Below are 20,335 nucleotides of genomic sequence, written 5' to 3'. Positions count from 1 at the left end.
CTTAAAAGCTTGCAAGCGGCCATCTAAGATGCATCAATTGGTCCCAACCACCTGGAGTAAAGGAGAATGAAGAACACCAAAGACACAAGGAAAGTAGTAGCCCAAGAGACAGAAAGGGCCACATAATCCAGAGACTTCATCAGCCTGAGACCAGAAGAACTAGATGTTGTCCGGCTAACACCGATGTCTGCCCTGACAGGTGATTTAGGAAATAATATTGGAGTTATTATTCCCTCTCCTTGAGCATACAGAATGTGACCCAGCTGGAGCTGGGCTCACAAGGACTCTCAAGGACACATCAACTGGGCCCTGAGGTATAAAGACAGTAGCTAAGATAATCTTGGAAAATATCTTTTAGGGAAACTTTCACATAAATCCCATCAAACGGAACACAGAAGACTTTCCACTCTTATCTTTTTCTATCAGCATTTAGTGAATAGGAGTTTGTTGGACCAATGAAGACCCTCCTGACTTTCGTTACTGAAACCCATACCAATGACTGTTAAGAAAGATGATTCAAAATGTAAGATTACAATTTCTAGCCAATCAGTGAAAAAGTGACGCTTTCAATGATTCTACCCATTTTGTGATGTTGATATATACTGATGGCTCTGTAACTGTTCTGGGGACTCGGGCAGACATGGCTATGGCAGCATGCTTGTCCGTTTTTCCATTCTTGCCTATTCTGTAACCTTCCTTGGACTCAGGCAGACATGGCTGTGGCAGCATGCTTGTCTGTTTTCCCATTCTTACCTATTCTGTAATATTCTTTGGATTCAGGAAGACATTCTAGCTCTGGCAGCATGCTTGTCCGCTTCCCACTTTTGTCCTTTTGAATATATGCCAAATAAAACTCTTTTTACTTTACTAAACTTTGTGATGTTTTTCCCCTACAACACAGGGAACACAACAGACAGTCTCTGATGGAGCAGGAGAAAGGTGGGGTGCAGAACTCAAATTCTAGTAAGAAGACCACATTTAATGGTCTCACTGAGACTGGAGGAACCCTGGAAAGTATGGCCCCTGGATTCTCTATCAGCCCAGAACTAAAACAATTTCCAAGGCCACCTCTTCAGACAGGGATTGGACTGGACTGTAGGACATAAAGTGATACTCGTGAGGAGTGTGCCTCTTATCTCAAGTAGATACAAGAGACTAAATGGGCAGCTTCTGTCTGGAGGTGAGATGGGAAGGCAGAGTGGGTTGGGAGCTCGTTGAATGGACGTGGGAAATCGGGGTTGGAAGGGAGGCGTGTGCTGTCATAGTGTGGGGAGAGCAATTAGAGTCACATAACAATGTATGTATAAATTTTTGTACGGGAAAAAATAAAGAAAGAAAATCCTATGAACCACAGTTCTACTCTGACCCATATGGAATTGCCGTGAGTCTGAGTCAACCCCATGGCAACTGGGAGGTATCCTGTGTCTTAGTTATCTAGAGCTTCTATAACAGAAATACCACAAATGGGTGGCTTTAACAAACAGAAATTCTTTTTCTCACAGTTTAAGGAGGTCAGAAGTCCAAATTCAGAGTGCCAGCTCTAGGGGAAGGCTTTATCTCTCTGTTGACTCTGGGGGAAGGTCCTTATCTCGCTTAGCTTCTGTTCTTGGGTGATCTTCATTTGGCTTGGCACGGGTCTTCCCCCATCTCTGCTCTGCTCACTTGTTTAATCTCTTTTATATCTCAAAAGAGATTGACTCAAGATATACCATACACTAATCCTGCCTCATTAACATAACAAAGACAACCCATTACCAAATGGGATTATAACCACAGGCATAGAGGTTAGGATTTACAATATATACCTTTGTGGAACATAACTCAATCCATACTATCCTACCCTTTGGTCTCCCAAAATTCATGTCTTTCCCACATGCAAAACACATTCACCTCATCACATCATCCCAAAAGTCTTAAATCAACTCCAAGTCCAACATCTCATTTTCTGAATCATCTAAATCAAATATGGGTGAAACTTCAGGCATATTCCATTCCTCTTCATCTGTGAACATGTGAAATCTAGAATACAAGTTATCTGTTTCCAAAGCACAACGGTAGAACAGGCACAAGGTATACATTTCCATTACAAAAGGGAGAAATTGGAGGGAAAGAAGGGATAACAGGCACCAAGCAAGGACAAAACCCAGCAGAATAAATTACATTAGCTCTCTAGGTTTGAAAATAATATTCTCTTCTGGACCATCTGGGCAATGGCCCTGCCCTCCAGACTCTGGGTGTTGGCCATGCCTTCTGGATCCTGGGTGGAGGCCCCTTGGTCCTGGGCTTCAGCTCTGCCTTCCAGGTCCTCTGTGATGGCAATTCTGCTCCCTCAGCTTTAGGCAGCCCATTCTCCTAGTTATCTGAGTGGCAAACCCATCCCCTTGGCTCTGGCAGGCCCTGTTCTTCTGTTCCCTCAGCTTTGTGTGGCAGCTGCATCCCCCTGGCACATGTTACCCACGGCCCCAAACTCTGGAACCATGTTGGTGAAGATCCAACTCTTTGAAACCTAGTAGGTTGTAGCCCCACCCTTTGAGATCCAGGAGACCTTGGCGTCACCATTTGAAACCAAGAAGGCCCTGCTTCCCGTGCTCTTTCCAACAGTTCTGCCGATCTCTGAGCTGCTCCAGGGATGGTCCTTTTCTTTTCTTGGAGGACAACAAATGTAGATTCTTTGGCCTGTTTCTTGCTTATAGAATTCCAAGAGGCAGACAGCATTCTTTCTTTTCATTCTTTCTCCATCCCCTTCAGTCTAAGTTGATGGGTTTTCTGCTGCATAGTTTGTTAGATCCATCAGTAACAGGCTTAATCTCTTTAACAAAAGATTGTGTAGTCACACCCTTGATGAAAATTCTAGGACATGTGTTCTTAGTTTGTACAACAGAATTTTCCAAATCTTTAAGTTCTGTTTTCATTTTGCACAGTTCGTTTTTAAGTCCATCTCCTTCCTCTTGCATTTTACTATAAGCAGCCAGGAGAAACCATACCACCCCTTTACGATCTTGCTTAGAAATCTCCTCAGCCAGATAAAGGTTCATCACTTACAAGTTCTACCTTCCACAAAACATTTGAACAAAATTCAGACAAGTTCTTTGTCATGGCATAAAAAGTATCACCCTTCCTTCATTGTCCAAACATATGTTCATCATTTTCTTTTAAAACCTCACCAGAAGCACATTTAACATCCACATTTCTAGCAACATTCTGCTGCTGGTGCTATATGTATTCTCTAAGATGACAGACACTTTCTCTATAGCTCTCCTCACTTCCATCTGAGTCCTCACCAGAATTGCCTTTGACATCTATAACTTTACCGACAGTCTCTTCGAGGAAATCTGGGCTTTTACTATTATGCACCTTAAAACTCTTCCAGCCTCTACCTTTTACCCAGTTCCAAAACAACTTCTAAATTTTAGGTATTTGTTAGAGCAGCACCTCACTCCTGGTACCAAATTCTGTCCTAGATATCTAGTACTGCTATAACAGAAATACCACAAGCAGATGGCCTTAACAAACAGAAATTTATTTTCTCACAGTTTAGGAGGCTGGAAGTCTGAATTCAGAGTGCTGGCTTGAGGGGAAGGCTTTCTCTCTCTGTCGGCTCTGGGAGAAAGTCCTTGTCTCTTCAGCTTCTGCTTCTTGGTTCCTTGGAGATCTCCATGTATCTTGGCGTGTGTCTTTCCCCATCTCTGCTCTGCTCACTTGTTTCATCTCTTTTATATCTCAAAAGAGATTGACTCAAGTCACACCACACACTAATCCTGCCTCATTCACATAACAAAGACAACCCATTCCCAAATGAGATTATATCCATAGGCATAGAGGTTAGGATCTACAATACACATTTTTGGGGAACATAATTGAATCAAAAACACCCTGTAATGACATCAGGAGGCTGCACCCTCCACAGGCCCCTCCCACAAAGCTCTGCTAATACCATATTCTCCCCATGTTTCTCCCGCCCACGAAGGGTAACAGCTCCCCCACCACTGCTAGTTCTCAGGTGCCTCAACACCCTTTGGTGGCTCCCCTAGCCCTGTTCACACCTCTGCAAGTAGTCCCTTCCTGAGAGTCCCTTTACCTGCGCCACGAAGGTGAATTGTTTCCTGATGGGATGCTGCTGATGGGCTCACTCCTGATCCATCTGCAGACACACCACTTCCTCTCCAATTCCTTGGTCTGTAGGAATCCCGTGTATCCAACGCTACTGCTCATGAAGGCTTCCCTGAATTCCCCAGGTGAAAATTTGCCCCGCTCTCCTGTGCCATCCTAAAGCATTTGGATTCCATCTCTGTATTACTTTCACTATTCCTCTTGCAATCGTTACTACGTTCTTGTACCATAACTTTTTCATCTCTGAATTACACAAAGTGACTATCCAAAATCTTGTAAACACATGCAACTGCAGAGTTTACTTCAAAAAAAACCAAGCAAAACAACCAACCCTTTGAGTGGAGCTCAAAGAAAATTGACGGGCAGAAGAAGTGTACCTGTAACATATTTTAAAACAAGGGACTAATATCCAGAATAGATTAATTATTAATTATTTAAACAATTAATTAATTATATTAATAGATTAATATTAATATGAAAGAAAGACAAACAACCCAACTGAAGTGGGCAAAGAATATAAAGAAACAATTCAGAGGAGAATTAAAATAGCTAATAAATATATGAAGAGACATAGTTAACTTTACTAGCAATCAGAAAGAGGGCAGCAGTGGTTCAGGGGTAGAATTCTTGCTTTCCATGATGGAGACTTGAGTTGGATTCCCAGCCAATGCACCTCATGCATAGCAACCACTGTTCGTCATTGGAGGCTTGTGTGTTGCTATGCTGCTCAACAGGTTAGAGCAGAGCTTCCAGACTAAGATGGACTAGGAAGAAAGGCCTGGTGATCTACTTCTGAAAATCAGCCAATGAAAAACCCTAGAGACCACAATGGTCCAATCCCATTGTACATGGGGTTGCCATGAGTCAGAGGCTGACTCAATGGCGGCTAATAACAGTATTTAGAAAAGGCAAATTAAAACAGCACTCAGACCTCATTTTCACCTGTAAGAAACAGTAAATACTGTAATAATCGATAATCTCCACCCCAGCTTGGTGAGGGCCCTCAGTACACTTCTGAGGCAGTGTTGATTGGCACCGCCTCTCTGGAAGGCCATCTGACAATGCCTAACATAGTTTAAAAGGAGTAAACACTTCAACTTGGCAGCTCTTCAATCTCTGGAGTCAGACTGTTTATGTTCAAATCTTAGGTCTGCCACTTACAAGCTGTGTCACCATGGACAAGTTACTTAACTTCTCTCTGCGTTAGTTTCCTCATCTGTAAAATGGGAACAATAATAGCAGCTACTTCACAGAGTTTTTGAGAAGATTAAATGAGTTAATTCATGGAAGGAACCTGGAAATTAGCTGGCACACAGTAAGGAACAGATAGGTGTGTGATCATTACTTATTTTAACTACCATATTTTTATGCAAATAACTCGCTCTTTCTACGTTTGTTTGTTTGCCAACCGCGTCCTCTTCCTTCGAGGTATTTTCATAAATGTATGCTGCTGTAAAAAAAACTAGAACAGCATGGTTACTAAAATACCTGGGGGAGAGGGCCCTGTTGGCAAACAAACGTACAAGGCATGCATTCTTTGCATAAAAATATGGTATTATGTGTTTCAGTGATTACGTATCCTATAGAAATTCTCATACATACACACAGATAGCCAGGAATAAGGATGACCACTGTTACATTGTGTATAATGGAAAAAAAGTGGAGGCAAATCAATGATCATTAATAGGAAAATGATGAAAAAAAATATGTCACATCCCTATCGCAGAAAGCCATACATAAAACTATTTTAAAAGAATGAGGTAGATCTGTATGTACCAAAACCAGTTGCTGCTGAGTCGATTCCCCCTCGTGGTGATCCCACGTGTGTCATAGTAGAACTGTGCCCCATAGAGTTTTCAATGGCCGATTTTTCAGAAATAGATCACCAGGCCTTTCTTCCAAGGCACCTCTGGGTGGACTTGAACCTCCAACCTTTCACTTAACAGCCTAGTGCATTAACCATTTGTGTCACCCAGGGACTCCAGGCCTATATGTACTGGCATGGAAAGATTTCCAAGATGTATTGGTAGGCTGAGGACCCTGGTGGCACAGTGGTTAAGTGCTTGGCTGCTAATTGAAAGGCTGGTGGTTCAAACCCACTAGCCGCTCTGAGGGAAAAAGATGTGGCAGTCTGCTTCTGTAAAGATTACAGCCTTGGAGACCCTATGAGGCAGTTCTACCCTGTCCTATAGGGTCACTATGATCAGAATTGACTCGACAGCACTGGATTATTGTTAGACTAAGAAAAGCTAGGTGCAGAAAAACAGGTATAACATGATCCCATTTATGTAAAATATCACCCCCCGCAAAACGCTACGTGTAAAAACATACTTATGCACATTTGCTAAGGAACAGGAAAAGTACCGGACACATATGTACTAAAGTTGAACAGTAGTGACAACTGGGAAAAGAAGTAATTTGGGAATAGGATGGGGGGAAGAAAGAGCCTTTGAATTTTTCTTCTTTATACTTCTATACTGTCTGAATTCTTTACAGTAGGAATATTAGTTAGATAATACAGGTATAATTTTCTAAAATAAGAAAAAATGCTCAAAAAATCTTTGAGTTGACATGAACCAATGTTATCAAGTCCTGGATCCCCTGCAAGGCCAGTGATGTGGGATGGGGCCCAGGCATGCGACAGGAAGCTGGAACAGGAGTGCAGGCATCAGTGGGAGGCCAGACAGCAATGAGATCCCATTCGACCTCCCTGCATGGTCCTCACATCCCAGGCCAGCTACTCCAACACCCCTCCCCAAGGAGTCAGGGAGAATTCAGCAACCTGAATGTATAAGCACAGGGGAAAGATTAAGTAATTTCTGGGCCAACCACGCCTGTCCGTGCGGAGTGTGATTGGCTTGGGAGGTACATACTGCAAAACTGAACAATTCTATTTATATAAGACATTTATGTATATGTGAGTGTGTATATGTGCACACATACAGATGCATGCACACACACATACACGCACACACAGTAAAAAAAAACAGAAGGACATGGTCCAAAATGTTAACAGTGGTTATCTTTGAGTGGTGGGATTATCAATGATTTTTGTAGTTTTGTTTGTTTTTTCCCATGGTTTCCAAAATTTCTGCCTACATGGACTACTGCTTTTGCATTGTACTTAGAAAAATCAAGTAATGTAAACGATTTTGTACTATCATCTATGGCTGTGCCACTTGTGATGCAACCTTTACTGAGCCCCTTTGGTGCTCTCTGATCAGGCTTCCTGCTCTGATGTTGGGTTCTGCAGTGCTCTCTCTCCTCCTGGGAGGTGGGGAGGGGGTGTCCAAGGACGGCTCCTTACTCTTGAGACTCTTACACTCCAACTTGAAGAAGGCTGATTTTGGCCATCACCATTCCTGCATAGACAAGCCTTTGAAGTGAAGCCCCAGGCCAGAGACCTGATAAGAAGGAAGGCCTCTTAAGCCACCCTCCTTCTAGCTGGGATGGCAGGCATCTTCCCAGAACCATGCCTGTCCCACCCTCCATCTGGCTGCAGGACACTCGGTTAAAAAACCCCAACTCAAGCGCCACCCCCCAGGCGCGGCTGCCCCCTGCTCTCTGCAGCCGTCCCTAACGTGGACATGCACACTGTCTATTCGTAAGGCCTGAAGGCAGAGTTGTCTGGGTTGGAATTCTTGCTCTGCTACTTACTAAACTGTAGGAAGTTACTGAACCGCTCTGTGCCTCAGTTTGCTCACGTGTTTAACGGGGTTATGTCAGGACTCTGGCGGGATTATCAGAATAGCGCTTGGTGTAGGAGCTGGCTGGTAGTGGTGGTATCTGTGGTACTGGAATCCACCTTGGGCTGACCCAGTTATACATTCTACACACACACACACACACACACACACACACACACACGCACGCACGCACGCACGGTGGGTTGGAGGGATGGAGAGGCTGTGCGTAGGGAGGACCCGGGCTAACTGAGCTTCTTCACAGAAATTAAACCTTTTACCAGGAAAGACTCCCCCTGAGGCCCCGGGGCCCACACCTCCTTTTCTCCCTGCTGTTCTTTCTGTTCCTGCATCTCTGCCTTCTTCCGTCACTCCCTTCCTCCCACCTCTTTGGCATCGTCAGTTCTTGTCCGGCTTCCTTCCTTCCCGTTCTTCTGTCCACCTGACTTCTGAGGACACTAGTCTAGTACCCTGGGTTGAGCCATGTCTGCCAGTTTCAATGCTGAGCAGCCAATGGCACCCACAGCCACCAGTGACTGAGGACAGCACAGCCTGTATTCCCGAGTCCCTTAGGGGACCCTCGGAGCACTCCACTCCTGGGTAGTGTGGGCTCAACTGCAGGGAACCAATAGGTGGCATTGGGGGAACTCAAGCAATATCTGACCACAAAGAAACGTTGTAAAGATGCACCACCCACAGATCTAGAGTTACAGCAGAAGTGAAGGTAATTAAGCCAGCAGGTCCTGGTATAGAAGCATCCTAACGGCTTCTCATTCACTAACCTTCTTTGTGCCAGGACGGTGCTGGGGCCAAGGAACCAACAATGAGGAAAGCAAGGATGCCGACCACTAGGTGCAGTGGGGCAGGAGGCGGGGGGCGGGGGGGTGGAAGATGGCTGAGGAAACACTTCTGTCGATTCCTGACCAAGAACAGAATTCTGCGGGTAGACCAGGGGGACTGGACACTCAAGTTAAAACAATCACTGCAGGTGCAAAGGGAAGAAAAAGCATACGGACAGTCTCCAGAGGTCTGGGACGGCTGGGGCCCATGGCAAAGCTGAGAGGCTCTGGGCTGAGGGCAGAGAGCAGGGAGTGACAGCTCGCCAGGGGCCGAATGTGTCACGCTTTGCTGTGCAGGAGCCTCTGATGGTTTAAAAGCAGGAAGCAACACACAAGGGCCATGGTTCTGCAGAACTGCTCTCCGGGTCGGCAGTGTGGGAAATGGCGGGGATGGGCAGCAGAGAGTGCACTGGGGTGGTAATGAAGGATTGGGGGGTGGAAGGGGGAGATGGGAGTTGGGGGGAATGAGCAAGGCTGTGAATGAGGTGTGAGCGGAGGGGAAATCTAGGGTGGTGTCCTGGTTCCCGGCTTGGAGGACAGGGAGTGGCAGCACTTAACCAGGAAAGGGCCGGCAAAGGCTTGGAGTGTGGCAGGGAAATGTAGGCCTGTGCCTCAGGAGAGAGGGCCCTGAGCTGACCCAACTCCCCCCTTCCACTATCTTCCTCGCCCTGGCCCTGGCCCTGGAGAGAGCCTGGCACAGACCATCCAGGTGGGACTTGGGCTTTGTGTGGGCAAAAAGGAGGGTCTGGCTGAATGGACCCAGGAGGTCTTCTCTGAAAGGGGCCAACACAACAAAAGGGGGAAAGTTTGAGAATCAAGGTCCCTTTCAAAAACACAACCGCTGACGTGAGATACCAATTTACTCCTCATCACTGTGTGCCCCGTGGTGAGTGGAGTCTGGCTACCATTTCTCCCCCTAGGAACTGATTTGCCCGACAAGAACTCTGGTGGTGAATGACGCTAGCCATTCAAGAGGCCCCGAGGAGGGTGAGAAAACGGAAATCGATGGCCTCTTTCTGGCCAAGCTCAGCAAGTGGGTTCGTGTACAACTGCCAGAGCAGCCACATTGGGGCCTGAGTTGTTGGACCCCGTGGGGTGCGGCTTGTTTGTGCCCAGGCGGCCAAGGGAGAGACAATGAGACTGTTTCTCTCCGCGGTGCCATCTGACACTGAGGGCATTGATGGGCTGGTTGCCATGGGAACCCAAGGCTGCTGGTCCCATTCCACCGAGCATGAGGCCCCCGACAGCTGATGCACTATTCATCACCGTTCTTACGAGGCTGGACAGAGGACCTTGGGCTGGTTCTGGGTCTTCAGATTCCTCAAGCAGCAGAGGCACAAGGACACTAGGAAGATGGACAGTTTGACAGGATGACAGTCGCCACTGGGTCAAAGCATCCGTGGTGAGCTGCCGGATACTGCTAAGCCATGCTGGGGGCATGTCGGGCGGCTGACCTGACCTGGAAGCAAACTAAAATGTGTTCTGGGAAGGAGCATCCCCATGCACAAACACACACACAAACTGGAGTGTGTCACAAGGAAGGGCATCCCCCCACACACACACAAACTGGAGTGTATCACGAAAAAAGGGCCTCCCCACGCACACAAAGGTGTGAGGGGTAAGCCTGCTGAGTAACTCCAAAAAAGCAATGGATTAAGATTTTTAAAAGCGGTCAGTGGAGATGGTTCCGTCCACTGACACTAAAATGCATGGGCCTAACTGTGCTCCTTCACAAATCCGCATGCTTCCCCCTTCACAAGTTACTCATCCGTGAGGGCCCAGCACCAGCAAGGGCCTGTGACAGCATGGACGCACAACACATGCTTGCTGAGTAAATGAACAGAGCTCTGTGGCCGAAGGTGGCCCTTCTGTGACTTCTCCGCCCTCAGGGAGGTGTGGAGTGGGACTTGGAGAGGACCTTACAGGATAGCTGAAGGATTGACCCTGGACTGACTCACCCAGCAAGCCAGTGTCCAGGGGCAGAAAGAGACAAGTCCACAGGCAACGTCACGATGCCGGGGGCTCGGCTGCCCGGAAGGCAGATGAGGGAGACGAGGCACAGGACAGGCCACCGAGGGAGACGGCAGCGGGCTGAGATGCGAAGAAGCAGGGCTAACCAGCTGGAGGGGAAAAGCCGTCAGGCAGAAAGGGCAGCACCAGAAGGCCTAAATGTAAGCACCAGCACTGAGAAAGGGCCCGGAGCAGCTGCAGCTGGAGCTGGGGCAGGCTGGGGGAAGGGAGGTGACAGAGATGAAGAGAAGTGGGGGGCAGGTCACAAAGGGCCTTGGAAGGCATTTTCAGAGCTTGGGCTTTCCTGGGAAAGCAGTGGGAAGTCACTAAGGGGTCTGAAGCAGGAAAGTGGCAGGGCTGGAAGGGGCCAGGGCAGAAGGCAAGGAGGTGGGGGCAGCACAGACAGGTGAGAGGAGAGGGTGGCACCGCCTGGGCCTGGGTGGGCAGCATGCATGGGAGAAGCAGGGGGACTTGCAAGCCTTGCGGGAGGAAGAGACTGGGTGTGAGGCACAGGGATGGGTGGAGCGAGGTGACTCCTGGGTCTCTAGCTGAGGCTGGAAGGTGGTCCATTTCTAGAGACAGGGAGCACACAGACAGGAGTAGTATGGAGTAAAGGATGATCAGTTCAGCTGATAACTGCAGAGTTTGAGCAACTGCGTGTAACATCCTAGGAGGACGAGAAGAGGCTGAGTGTTTTCCCTCCAACATGGAGAGATGTAAGTTGCAGAGCTGACAGGAAGGAGCCAGCAGAATCTCCCAGACAGAAGAGTGCTAAGGTGCTGCATTGGGTACCTGGGAAAACGTGCGTGTGTGTCTGTGGGGGGGGTGTGTGTGTGTGTGTGTGTGTGTGTGTATCATGTGTCTGTGTGTCTGTGGTGTTTTGTATGTGTATGTGTGTGTCTGGGTATGTGTGGTATGTGTATGTGTGGCGGTATATGTACGATGTGTTTGTGTGGTATCTGTGTATGTGTGTCTGTGTAGTGTATCTGTGTGTGTGTTGTGTTGTGTGTGATGTCTTGTGTCTGTGTGGGGGGTGTGTGTGGTTTGTATGTGTGTACGGGGTATTGTGACGTCTGTGTGTCTGTGTGTGTGGTGTGTATGATGTGTGTGTGTATGATGTGTGTGTGTGAGTGCGTGTGTGTGTGTGCGTGTGTATGCACACATCAGAGCCAGGTAGAGAGGAAGGAGAAGCAGAGGCTCATGCGTCAGTGGCCGCTGGAACTGAAAGGCTCTCTCGTCTGATGGCCTCTTCTTTTTCTGTGAAGCAGAGACGAGACCCTTTGCCAAAGTTGACAGTGTAAGGAGAGTGGGGGAGGCGGGGGCTCAGGCCCTGGCTGTCAGTTGCCAATGTGTGATCAGCAGCAAGTCAGACTCTAACTGAGCCTAAACTTTCATCTCAGTACACCAGGGCTGGTGATACCTCCTGCAGGGTTGTTGCAAGACCCCATGAGCTGGAGCACCCCCACAAGAAACTTTCCAGGGGTTCTGGTCAACTGCCTTCTACAGCCTTCACGGCTCCATACACAGTGGCCAGCTCAGCTTCAGTGACTCCTCTCCGCACCAGCCCAATGATTCGAGAGGTCAGTCTCCTCAAACAACGACCCTGTCCACTTAAGTCTGTGAACATCTGGAAAACCTGTCAAATGGGAGGGTACAATACAGTGAGTTTGTCAGTGTCCCCCCGGCTCATACCCAGGCCAGTTGCAAGCAAGGTTCTAGACTCAAAGCATAAAAGCAAGAAAGCATCAGACTGAAAATCAATACCAGTGAATTAGGTCACAGGTGACCACATTCTGGGCTCCCCCTTGCCCCTCCTGAGCCCCAACACTCTGATCAAAACAAGTTCTGGCCCATTCTTTTATCCCCTGGTTAAGGCTTCATCCTGTCTTCCTTTATAAGAGCAAGCTGTCTGAAGCATGACAATTTCCTCTGCTGACAAATGAATAATGCAGGCCCACCTGAAATTCTGAGCCAGGTATGACCTGCGTGGTAGCTATTTTACGTAAAGCTATTTAAGGCAAGTCCAAAATCATTTAAGGCTCGTAGATCTGTTAGGGCCCTGGCAGCCAGCCCGTCTTTTTATGTTCAGACTCAGAACCAACAAATTAGCTCAATACCCCAGGCAAAGCAAAAATGCAAGGAAAGTATGGTGTGTGAGTGCCACCATCTAGATAAACATCACTTCCACGAGTTGCTGTTGTGTTGCCATAGTCGTCACATAAACAAATTGTCTTTTCTGGGACTCGCCAGTGTCAAGCGTAACAACAGGTCAGAGGGAGGGAGGGCCCACATCTGCAAGAGATGACTGGCAGGAGAAAGAAGCATGCAGAGGGAAAAGCAATGGGCTGGGAGCTGGATTCCTGGTTCCGGGTCCTGTTCTGCCTCTAAGTAGCCGCATGAGCTGCAGCCAGGCATTCTGTCCTCTAGGTCTCCATTGCCTTAGACAAGTGGATGGGCCCAGCCCAGGTGCTCTAAAGCAGGGGCTTCTTAACCTGGGGCCCAGAGGGATCTGTTCATCCACAGCTGTGCTTCAGCTATCCAGAAACAACAGGTGTGTGTGAGATACACATTTTTCTTTTATTTTTCTCTCCCTTTAACATTTTATTCTATGTGTATATATGTGTAGTATGTATATGTGTGTAGGTGTTTATGTGTATAAATGCATGTATGTAAAACTAGTTGCCTTAGAGTTGATCCCAACTCATGGCGACTCCATATGTGTCAGAGTAGAACTGTGCTCAACAGGGTTTTCAATAGCTGGTTTTTTTGGAGGTAGATCACCAGGCCTTTTTTCCAAGGTGCGTCTAGGTGGATTTGAACCACCAATCTTTTGGCAAGTAGTCTAGTGTTTAACCATTTGTGCCGCCCATGCTTAATGTAAGCATTTATAAATAATATAGTATTGCTTTGTGTATTTTTTTAAGTTTACATAAATACTGCAACTTGCCTCTGTTTAGTCAATATTATTTTTGATGAGTCCTTGGGTAGCACAGTTAAGTGATTGGCTACTAACCAAAAGGTTGGCAGTTCAAATCTACCCAGAGGTACCTCAGCAGAAAGGCCTGGTGATCTACTTCCAAAAAATCAGCCATTGAAAACCCTATGGAGCACAGTTCTACTCTGACACACATGGGGTCGCCATGAGTCAGAACTGACTTGATGGCAACTGGATTGATTTTTCCCCCTTTATTTAACAAATGCCTCTATGGGCATTGCTATACATGTCTCCTCGTGCACGTGTGCAAGAGTTCCACTCAAGTATAAGCCTTGATATGGGCTTGCTGGGGCAATGCAACCTCACTTGCAAATGATTAACAAGGAGCCCTGGTGCACAGTGGTTAAAGCACTCAGCTGCCAATCAAAAGGTCAGTGGTTTGAATCTACCAGCCGCTCCACAGGAGAAAGATGTGGGACTCTGCTTCCGTAAAGATTACAGACTTAGAAACCCTATGGAGCAGATCTACTCTGTCCTACAGTGTTGCTATGAGTCAGAACTGACTCGACGGCAATGGGTCCAGTTTTGGTTTGCAAACGGTTAACGTACTCAGCTGCTAACTGAAAGGCTGGTGGTTCGAACTCACCCAGAGGCACCTTGGAAGAAAAGCCTGGTGTCTTAGTTACCTAGAGCTGCTATAACAGAGATACCCCCAAGTGGATGGCTTTAGCAAAGAGAAATGTATTCTCTCACAGTCTAGGAGGCTAGAAGTCTGAGTTCAGGGAAAGGCTTTCTCTCTCTGCGGGCTCTGGGGGAAGGTCCTTGTCATCAATCTTCCCTGGCCGAGGAGCTTCTCAGCACAGGGACCCTGGGTTCAAAGAACATGCTATTCTCCTGGCTCTTGTTTCTTGTTGGTATAAGGTCCCACGTCTCTCTGCTCACTGCTCTGTTTTATATCTCAGAAGACACTGAATTAAAACACAACCTAATCCTGTAGATTGAGTCCTGCCTCATTAACATAACTACCTCTAATCCTGCCTCATTAACATCATAGAGGTAGGATTTACAACACATAGGAAAATCACATCAGATGACAAAATGGTAGACAATCACACAGTACTGGGAATCATGGCCTAGCCAAGTTGACAGATATTTTGGGGGAACAAAAGTCAATTCACGACACCTGGTGATCTACTTCCGAGAAATCAGCCACTAAAAACCTACGGAGCACAGTTCTACTCTGACACAGTTGGGGTCACCATGAGTCAGAACAGACTCCAGGGCAACTGGCTTATGCTTTACCAGATTGCTCTCCAAACAAAGCATTATACCAGTTTCCACTTCCAACTGCAGCAGGTTAAAGTTTCCCTTGCCAACACTTCATGGTAACACTTTTCCATGACTGCCAATCTGATAGGTGTGAAGTAGTATCTTACTGTTGCCTTAGGTTGCGTTCCTTGTCCCAATAATTCTGAGTGAGGTGAGCACATTTCCTAACGTTTATGGCCGTTTGGATTTCTGCTTCATTAAATTCCCTATTCATATACTTTCCCTGTCTTTCTACCTGGTGTTTAACTTTCTTTAGGAACAGTTTTTTAAGTAATCTGGATACTAAGTTACTTTGTTAAATGTGTTAGAAATACTTTTCCTAGTCTATTAACTGCTTTTTAACTTTGTTATATACAGTTTTTATTCTAATTTATCAGTTTTTCTTTTTTTAATTTCTTCTTTTTGTACCTTGTTGAAAAAATCCTTTCCTTTCCCAATATCATAAAGACATTCTACTAAATTTACTTCTAAAGGTTTTGCATCCATTCATGTCTTTAATCCTATCTGGAACTTACTGTTGCATATAGTGTAAATTGAGGATTATCTTAGCTATCTAGTGCTGCTATAACAGAAATACCACAAATGAATGGCTTTAACAAATAAATTTATTCTCTCACAGTCTAGGAGGCTAGAAGTCCAAATCCAGGGCACCTTGTCATCAATCTTCCTCTGGTCTAGGAGCTTCTTAGTGTAGGGACCCTGGGTCCAAAGAATGCACTCTGCTCCTGGCACTACTTTCTTGGTAGTATGAGGTCCCTCTGTCTCTCTGGTAGCTTCTCTCTTTTATATCTCAAAAGAGATTGACTCAACACATAACCTAATCTTGTATATTGAGTCCTGCCTCATTAACATAACTGCCTCTAATCCTGCCTTATTAACATCATAGACGTAGGATTTACAACACACAGGAAAATCACATCAGATGACAAAATGAAGGACAATCACACAATCCTGGGAATCATGGCCTAGCCAAGTTGACACATATTTTGGGGGGACACAATTCAATCCATAACATTCCACTGTTTGGCCTCCAAAAATTCAAGTCCTTCCCACATGTAAAACACATTCATCCCACCATATCATAGCAAAAGTCTTAAATCAACTCCAACTCTAAAATTTAGAAATCCCTCTTAATCTGTGAAATCTAGAATATAAATCATCTGCTTCCAAAGTACAATGGTGGAACAGGCACAAGTTAGACATTTCCATTACCAATGGGAGGAATTGGAGGGAAAGAAGGGATAACGGGCACCAAGCAAGTCAGAACACATTACAAGGATCAAACTATTTTTCCATGTAGAGTCAATTCTCCCAGCACCATTTATAAATAAGCCCAACTTGTCCTCATCCACTTGTAACTCTTCTGCTTATGTAGACAAGTTCTCATATGTGCTTGTGTTTGAGTCTATTCCATTGATGGATTAGACCACCACTGGGCCAATGCCAAACTGTTGTGATGACTTCGGCTTTATGGTAACTCTTGCTCCCCTCCTGGTTCTTCTTTCTTAAAACTGTCCTAAGTATTCTTGGATCTGACTCTTCCACATGAATTTTAGAATCAGTATGGATGATTTTGTATTCCATGTAAAATCCTGTTGGGGCTTAAACTAGATTATATTGCATTTATGGATTAATTTGGGGAGACAACTGTGATATTAAGTCCTCCCATACATGAACATACCTATTACCCATTGCCATCAAGTTGATTCCAACTTGTAGCAACCCTATAGGACAGAGTAGAACTGCCCCACAGGGTTTCCAAGCAGCAGCTGGTGGATTCGAACTGTCGACCTTTCAGTTAGCAGCCAAATGCTTAACTACTACGCCACCAGGGCTCCTACATGGACACAGTGTATCATTTATTCTGACATTTTTATTTCTTAATATGATTTAATATATCATTTACTCAGGCTTTTTTTTTTTCAATCTTCTTTTAAATATTTTGTAATTTTCTCCGTAAAAATCTCACTTTGTTTTTTTAGATTTATTTTTAAGTATCTTATAGTTTTTATGCTAGAGTGATTTATAATTTCTTTTGTCTACTCAGATGTTGCTGTTGTATGGGTAGCTATAATTAATCAAGCAATCCGCTCAGCTCTCTTATTAGTTCTAATAGTCTCTAGCTTCTCTTAGATTATCAACGTCAGTAGTTACGTTGTCCGTCAATAACGAAAATTTTGACTCTTCCAAATCTTTATTTCTTTTCCTTTTTAAAATTTTGTTGCATTAACTGGGACCTCCAGTACAATACTGAATACCAAAAAAACCAACCAAACCAGTTGTAGGTGAGTCCATTCTGACTCATGGTGACCCCGTGTGTGTCAGAGTAGAACTGTGCTCCAGAGCGTTTTAAAGGTTATGGCCTTTCAGAAGCAGATTGCCAGGACTTTCTTCTGATGTGCCTCTGGGTAGGTTCAAACCACCAACCTTTCAGTTACTAGTCAAGCACCTTATCATTTGCACCACCCAGGGACTCCTATAATGCCGGGTACCAAAAACAACCTGTTGCCGGTGAGTGATTTCCAACTCATAGCGTCCATATAGGAGCGGAGTAGAACTGCCCCATACGGTTTCCAAGGAGCGGCTGGTAGATTCGAACTGCTGACGTTTTGATTAGCAGCCAAGCTCTTAACCACTACACCACCAGGGCTCTGCAATGCTGGGTAGAGCAGCAAAAAGAGGCAAACCTGGTTTGTTCCTGACAGTGTATATTTTTCAATGGAGAGAATCCAGAGCCTTCATCAGACTCTGAAAGGGATCCCTAATTCAAGAAAGGTGAACAATCACTACTCCAAGTTAGCTTTGGACCATGTAAAATAAGCTTAATCAGTCATATGAAAGAAAGTAAAACAATCAAGCAAGAACTTAGCACACAACGAAGATCCGTGTGAGTCAGGGCAGGTACAGAGCTACCACTAATTGCCCATTAAGGGTTTGGAGAGAGAGTCACACAGAGATCTTGAACCAGGGAATATGGCTGCAGACACAGAGCAGGGAGCAGAATTGACAGAGGTGACACATGTTTCCGCATGGACACAAACAGCTCCCTTCCCTTGCTTCACTTAGTTTACTCATCTATAAATCAAAGCTATTAATATCTACATCTTATTTATGAGTCACAAATTCTCCTGGCTGAAAAAAGGCAAATAAGGTTTTTAAAGAGTTCTTATTGAGTGAGTAGAGGCTGGACTGCTTCAGGCCTTTTCCACATTAGCAGTGCACTTAGAGGGGGAAGAAAAAAGCTGGCTGGGGAATAAAGAGGAATAGGCCCTCCTTGTAATCACACACACGAGCCCCTCTCTGCCTTTGGGATGGCTTGTGTTCCCAACAAACTACTTCCTCAGTAGCGAATGGCTCCACAGCATCACCACCCAGCCGTGTGCCTACCATGTCCAGGCTGTGGACTCCACCCTGGCTGCAGTCTGTAGAGCTGGGGTACCCTGAGAGACTTCCCAAAACGTCCCAGGGCAGAGGGGCTGCAGATGGGGGGAAATCTCGCTTCCCACAGGCAACATGGGGATAGCGCATTTTGTGCATAAGCCACTCAGTGAGTCTGACTTAAGCTGTTTCCAAGGCCAGGCTTGGCCAGGGGTCACGCATTTTTGAAGCCTATGGACAGGAACTGCAGGAGGAGTTAAATGGCTTCTCTGCCTCTCTCGCAGAAGGTCACAGCTCAACTTCAGCTCCCTCTTACAGGAACCAGAAACCCAAGCTCTTTGTAAATTACTGGGCAGTTTAAGAGTCACTTTTAGCTGGAGACAAATTGCAGGGGCCACCTGGGCAGGGCAGCCAAGTGTGGCAGGAGCCGGGGCCCTAAGCAAACAAGAGGGGTCATGACCAGGGTGGAACCCTGAGGATCACCATCTTCACTCTGGATAACTGGCCGAAAGATTTAGAAGCTACAGAGAGAAACAAGTCAGTGCTATCCAACCGCAGACTCTTAAATCAGAGGATGTCTGAAAGCATCTGAGCAGCCAAAACACACATAAAAAAAGATACACAAAAGTCGTGATTGCATTCTTTCAGGTAAACTCTGACCCGCCTCGCAAAGTATAGTTCGAATGGCAGAATCTACTCTTCCAGAAGGAGACACACCTCCCATTAACAGCATCAGCATGGGACGTCAGATGCAGAAGAAATGTCATTTATATCGGGTCCGCACCACACTTTGCTGGCTTCTGTCAGGGATAATGATGAAACTAAACACTGCCTGGCACTAGGGTTTGAGTTATGGGGCAGCGCGTCCCTGTCACCTCACTAGATCGTCTGACAGTGTAGTTTGTCAGATTTGTTAACTGCATGGAGTTCCCCGGCGGGACCACACTCTTCAGGCTGCTGAGGCCCCTCCGCCGGCCATAAATCCGCTTCAAACCTCCGCCCCCGAGCGCTCCGCGGGGTTGGGGCGGGAAAAGGGCCCCGCCTTGGCGGTCCCTTCTGAGTCTTGCCGCCTTCCTGCCCGGGGCAGAGGCCGAGGGCGGACTCCAGGCACGGTAACCCGCCCGCAGTGGGCCAAGCCCCGGCCGGCGCTCTCTGACCGGGACCCCATCAGATCGTCGCTACAAATGCACGGGGCAGGCAATGTCCCGGTCCGTCCCTACAGAGGAGCAAGGCGGGCAGCTCAGACAGGGAAGTGACTTGCCTAGGTCACAAGGCTAGTATGCGGAGCTGCCATTCGAACCGCGCAGGACTCCAGAAACAAAACAACTTCCCTGCCTGCCCCCCCCCCACCCCAGAGGTTTCTGACACAGGACCCCCACCTCCGGCCCTCGGGAGCAGGCATGTGGTCACCCTCCCGCAGAGCTGCGGACACCGAGGAGCGCGGGTCCCTGACACTCGAGCCAAGCTCCTGTCACCGAGAGAGCCGCCTGGCGCCCGCACAGGTTCCGGAGCCCCAGTGCTGGGGTGGCAGAGCAGGGCCGGGGCTCAGGGGCCACAGAGAGTGTAGTGGGCTTGGAGAACAGCGCCAGCGGGAAGAGAGCGGCCGCCGAGAAGGCTCTCTCCCGCCCGGCCAGGCAGGCAGGTGTCCCGACGGGTTCGGCTCAGAGCCCACACTTCCAAGCGCTGTGACACCGCCCAGGGACCTCCCCTGGCGCGCCGGGCCTGCGTGGGCGCCCACGAGAGCCACCTTGAGGCCCCCGCCAACTGTCCCGCGGGCCGCGCTCCCGGGGAGACTCCCCGCCCGGCGTCTTGGCCTCCCCCAGTCCGCCGGGCCCGCGCAGCTCCGACCATCCCCACGCGCGACCGCGGTGCTGCGGGCCCGGCAGGCGACGGAGGCGCCCCCTCGCGCCTGGCCGCGCCGCCCGGGCCGGGAAAGTTTTGGGCGCGCGGGTCTGGCTGCACTCACCTGGCCCAAGTTGAGGTAGCCGTGCGCCGCGGCCACGCGGTCTGCCGCGGCAGGGCCGCCCAGCACTTGCACTGCCCAGTGGTTG

The 20,335-nt window shown here is 47.4% G+C and overlaps 1 protein-coding gene across 1 annotated transcript in view; it reads right to left on the bottom strand.

Moving 5' to 3' along the window:
* The window catches only part of PCSK6 (proprotein convertase subtilisin/kexin type 6), a 297,468-nt gene extending 277,139 nt beyond the window's left edge, over positions 1 to 20,329 (bottom strand). The window contains exon 1 of the mRNA XM_004372641.1: positions 20,251 to 20,329. The gene's annotated coding sequence lies outside the window, so the exon portion shown is untranslated. The remainder of the gene's footprint in view (positions 1 to 20,250) is intronic.
* Between the last annotated feature and the right edge of the window lie 6 nt (positions 20,330 to 20,335).

Source organism: Trichechus manatus, unplaced genomic scaffold, assembly GCF_000243295.1.
Source record: "Trichechus manatus latirostris isolate Lorelei unplaced genomic scaffold, TriManLat1.0 scaffold00019, whole genome shotgun sequence".
Taxonomy (NCBI): domain Eukaryota; kingdom Metazoa; phylum Chordata; class Mammalia; order Sirenia; family Trichechidae; genus Trichechus; species Trichechus manatus.
This window is presented reverse-complemented; position numbering and strand designations above follow the sequence as displayed.